The sequence below is a fragment of the Fukomys damarensis genome, unplaced genomic scaffold (assembly GCF_012274545.1).
Source record: "Fukomys damarensis isolate Sample0158 unplaced genomic scaffold, DMR_v1.0_HiC HiC_scaffold_6, whole genome shotgun sequence".
In the NCBI taxonomy this organism is placed as follows: domain Eukaryota; kingdom Metazoa; phylum Chordata; class Mammalia; order Rodentia; family Bathyergidae; genus Fukomys; species Fukomys damarensis.
Genome location: NW_022900918.1, coordinates 14,920,355 through 14,925,860, shown reverse-complemented (window position 1 = coordinate 14,925,860; position 5,506 = coordinate 14,920,355).

Sequence of the window (5,506 nt, the reverse complement as noted above, 5' to 3'; positions counted from 1 at the left end):
GTAACACAAAAATCCATAATTTAGTACTACCAATAGATTAAATAAAGTTATATGATTATGTTTCACTGGAATATGCCCTTCATATGTCATTTGAAAAAGTAATTTTTCTGAATTAAGCAGAGGCAAGAACTGCACCAGGCACCTTCTATTATGGTATAAGTCCAGTGGCAGAGAGCATGGTCTTGGAGTTACACAACTTCTGTTCCTATAATGGCATTTCCATTTGCTTGTTGAGTGACCTTGGAAAGTTTATTTCATCTCTTAGTTTTCGTGTCTGCAAAATAGGGACACATCACACACATATTACATGAAATATTAAATAAGATAATGTATATATGCAGTACAACGGTGACATACAATAAATGTTAATGAAATGATAGCTGCTAGGTTATTACAATATATGAATATTCTTTGAATAAAATTCAGCTCTTTCTACAAATATATAATATTTTAAATATAGTCTGTATTTTCCAGTTTCTTTCATCAAAATCTCAGAAAGCTTCAAATGCTTTGCTAATGTCCCTAACTTTTCTCAAATAACTACTTTGCATTCCTGATCATTCAAGCAGTTAAATCAATGAAAGATGGGCATGAATTTAGTCTAATACGACTTTTTCCAAATATCTCAGGGAATCCATGTGATAGATAGTAATTATACTTTAAGCAATAAATCATTTAAATATCCATCCTGGATTTTTCCTAGGGAAAATATCCAGCTTCTATGCTTGAAATAAATGTCTTTACAAAAAGTTTTAGCTGAAATACCTTTCTCTAAATATTTATTACTCTGTATAGTTATTTAACCAAAACTCTAGTAACTTATTTTTAATAATATAAAATGGTAAAGAAGTATATTCAGAATGCTCTAGTTAACTATAATTCAGTTCACAATCTCCCACAAAATTCTTTTTAACCAGAAATCTCTAGAAATCAGACTATATCCAACACTGGTAGCGAGGTCAACTAGAGGAATTAATTTGTATATTAATTTCAGCAAATGAGCATAATCTTTATGGGAGTAAATTCCAAGACTCAAGGATATTTGATGTCACAAATTCCAATAAATATATAAATTCATTGCATATACTTTTCACCTGTCAACAAGCTACAAAAAACCCTGAGGAAATATTATCATCACATATTCACAATGTCAGAATTAAGCAGTAACTTTCAAATAACTTTAATATCATTTTTTCTTGAAGACTCATTATTTCTCACATATTAAATGAAATGAAATATCTGGGTAAGGTCAAACTACAATAAATATTAATATTAATGACAAATTAATAATTATAATTACTAAAGTTTCTTCAGATTTCAAAATTTTATTTTTGATTTTGTGACTTTCATGAAAAAAGACTCAAAACTCATTAAACATAAGTTAGATTCTTTGAGCTTATCCATGATTGATATATTAATATTATGCATCATTTCCAGATTTCTTATCAAAGTATACAAAGGTATAAAGATAAATTATGACTGTTTGAGAGCAGAGGAAAAGTAAAAGAAAGTGAGCTCTTAATTGATAATCATTCTTCTATCAATCTCTGTTATTCTGTTCTTAATACTCTTTTACATTTCAAGAAGTAATGTTCAATATTGTCTCCCTACCCTGACCTAGTCTAGCATTCACCCTTCCCTATTCACCACTAATAATACTATTTCTACTACTAGCTACAGAAAAATAATTATACACAGATAAGAATATAACATGATTCAACAAAGATCTGGATCAAAGTAAAACAGAACCAGCTGTCTTGACCATGATTTATTAAACTAAAGAGGATTAGTAATGTTGCAGAACCCTCGGCTCTGGTTATTATTGACTGAATTCTCTATAGTAGATAGTGACCTCTCTGGCTAAAAGAAAAGTTAATCTATTCATTTCATTTGATCTATAATAAACTTCCACAGTGCATCTATGGAAACCTGCTAAGAAGCAAAGGTCCATGGACATGACAGAAACCTGCAAGATTCTTTGTATTTTAGAACCCCTATAATTGTCTTTGAATTGGAAGTTAAATGAGAACATGCTCACCCTCATGTATAATTTAAATGATATCAACATTTTAGAGTCGGGCTGAGCTGACTCAGTGGTACAATCATTGGAATTCCTATAATCCAGTCATCTGAAAGAAACTGCAAAAATAAGAATCAAGAAACACATGGGCACACACATAGGAAAAAGTTGTTAGCTAGTCTTGTTTTCAGAAACCTTAAAGATTATCCAGCTGTTGTTTGATTGATGTCCCAAACATTAAGCCCTTACTAAGTAATTTTAGGTGTATATTTTTGCCCATAGTTCATTTACCAAAAATGCCTGTTTCTTCTTCATGCTAAGATTAAGTATTTTGCATCTAAACATGCAAAGAAATGAGTAAAAGTGGTGAAAATGATTCTAGGAGATCATAAATAATTGGGTGAATCAAGCTGGGTGAATTGGATGTCTAGTTAGTTTAATCCTCCATGGTCATTTAGTTAAACACATTTTTGTGGAGCATTTACTGTAAATTATGTCCTGTGCTATAATATCTGAATAAATGGCAAGATAAACTGTTTTTAGGAGCTTACAATCAAACTAAAGAGCTTTACATCTTCTATAGAACACCACTGGTGAAATTAGCATTTACACTCTGCCATAATTTAGAAAAAGGCCACTGTATTAAATGAGATCTGTTTTACTTGCAAAAATCAGTCTTGATCATGGTAAGTTAGGAAGAATAAAAAATATTATAAAAACTCAATGTAGTATCTGTGAAATTAGCAAGAAACACAGCCAGAGCAGGTAAAGAGCTAGACTTGAGCAGTTTTGAAGAACAGGCCTATTCTCTAGAGTTAAAATCTAATGTCTGAGAGTAAATTGGTTTTCCTCTTGTAGAGTTTAAGGTAAATCTGACCAGACTTTACTGATACTCAATATGATTGACAGAACCAGAAAAAGATTAACCAACAATGAGTCCTCAGTACAATGGAAAATATGTCACCTTTGCCTACCCCAACTAAATAAGACTATACCTTTTACATTAGATTAATTATATTGCCAAACAGCTGAATATGTACACGAATCCCAGAAGTATGACTTCTAGGCTGTGATAAACCAAATAACTGTTTTTACAAATAGATAATGAACCAAGACTCAAGAACATTTTATTAATCCTCAACACCAAATTACATATGCTTGAGAAGAGCATCCTTTGCCCCCATTACTATTGAAAATGGCAGCTTTTTATTAAGTCTATGTCTTAAACTTGAACATTTAGTCTTCCTCCCTGCTGCCTACTGGTGAAAGCTCCAGTTTCTGGCTTGTTTTATTTATTTATATGGCATTTGCCTTGATGTTTCCCAAGTAATAATACATAGTAACAGAGACAGATGAGAATTCTGTATCATCTTTTCCCTCAGGGCAAACTGGCACAAATAGACCCTTCAGGGGGAAAAACATCCACTGAGCAGGACAATAAATAATGGGGAATAAAATGGGGAAATAATTTCCTAGCAAAATCTTGGAAAATTACAGAAGAAAATAATATTCTACTCAAAATGAAGCAAAGCCTCTTCAAGTTTTTAGCTTCATTACTTGATACTTTTCCACTATCAGGTTGCTTCCAAATAATATATCCCTTCATTATTTCAATAAACAGCAATGACTTCAAAGGTGTTAAAGATATTAAAAAATGATATTTGTTTCTATGTAGTATTTGAAATACAGACATTTTAAATATAAATATGATTATTCAGTGTGGCTATTTCCTCTAAGCAATTACTTGTTTGTTCAATAAATAGCTTGTGATAGTTGATTATGTGCTGGATACCATGCTATTTCCTGGGAACATATGAGTGTACAAGATAAGTATTTATCTGAAAATTTTGACCTTAAGGAGGGAATAGTCCACTCAGCAGGTTAGAGCCTAGTGAAGTGCTATCCAGACAGTCTAGAGCCATAGGAAAGATACTCAGGAATAATATTAGATTGAGAAAAGATACACGAGAGTTGATTAAAGAAATAGGGTACAAAAGTAGGTGTGTGGACAGGCAATCAGTCTCCAGGGATGAAGTTTTCAAGCAAATGAACATAAAGTTTGATACCTCTAAGGGCCAAAGTCTGCTGCTAAGAATATTCATTTATGTGCCAAGACTGAGAGCAGGGATCACACATCTTTAAGGAGCCCTTCATATTTTATTAGTGTATACGCACTGCAGCTTTTACATCCTTATGTAAATGACTGACATTGCACCAGCTCCTTTTTCCATCAGGTTTCTCACAAAGCCAAATCCCTATCCATTGTTGTTATTGTTAGAGTCACCAGAGAGAATTAAAACTGTCCACAGAAAACAATGGTTCTCAACTAGTATGTGTTGCCTCCCAGAGACATTTGGCAATGTAGACCATAAAACATTTTGGTTGTCAGAATAGAGTGAAAAGGAATAGAGGTAGAATCCAGGGAGACTGCTAAATACTCTTCAAGGAACAGACCCCCTACTGAAAAGAGTTATCTGGCCCAAAATGTCAACTGATGAGTGCAGTCAGCCATCTGGAGTGACAAGTTTAAACCCAGGATCTCCAAGTCTTCTTCCCAACTTGCACTAATTATTTTAAATAATTTTTTTAAAATTAGGTCCGAACCAATTTTTTCTGAGTCATAATCTACGCTATCAATCAATGAAAAATTTTCATGAAGCTCAGAAATCTCACCATATTTCATAGGTGGCTTTGGCTTTACCCTGTTCACAATGAGATGCTCCTCACATTTCATAAAGCTTTATCCTGAAAAAGTCCTAGCCTAACAAAACATTAGCAAACAAAAGATGTTGTGGAAAAAAAAGACAAAAATCATTATAATTTAAAGTTTTCCTTTAAAACTATAACTGTTCTTTCCTCAGAACACTTTTCCTTTCCAAGTTGCTCTGCTTCTTAACCCCATGCTCATCTGGCCAATACGCACATAACCTCTGTATTTTCTTCTGTTGTTCTGAACAATTTAGCTTTGACTCTCAGCCTGAAAACCCCTAGAAGTTTAAAAAAATAGGAAAGGAAAAGAAATCAGAAGTTAGCTGTTGCTCCTACCCACTCTAAAAGCAAGTCATCTATTGTTTCTTAAGCCTGCCTCTTGGGATTTCTGTCTCAGACTTCATCAAAGATTTCCTACAAAACAAAGACAATTCTCTCATACGATGAAGGGAATGGGGGAATAGGAAGAGGTTCTATTACTAAGAAAATAAAAAAATCATCTCTACCTTTTTATACACATAATTTAACCAACCTCTGAATTAACTTCAAAATAGTTTTCTAGGGCCGGGGATTTAACTCAGCAGTTCGGTGGCCTGCTTTGCAAGCACAAGGACTCAAGTTCAATCCCCAGTACAAAAAAAAAATCATCTCTACCTTTTTATACACATAATTTAACCAACCTCTGAATTAACTTCAAAATAGTTTTCTAGGGCCGGGGATTTAACTCAGCAGTTCGGTGGCCTGCTTTGCAAGCACAAGGACTCAAGCAATCCCCAG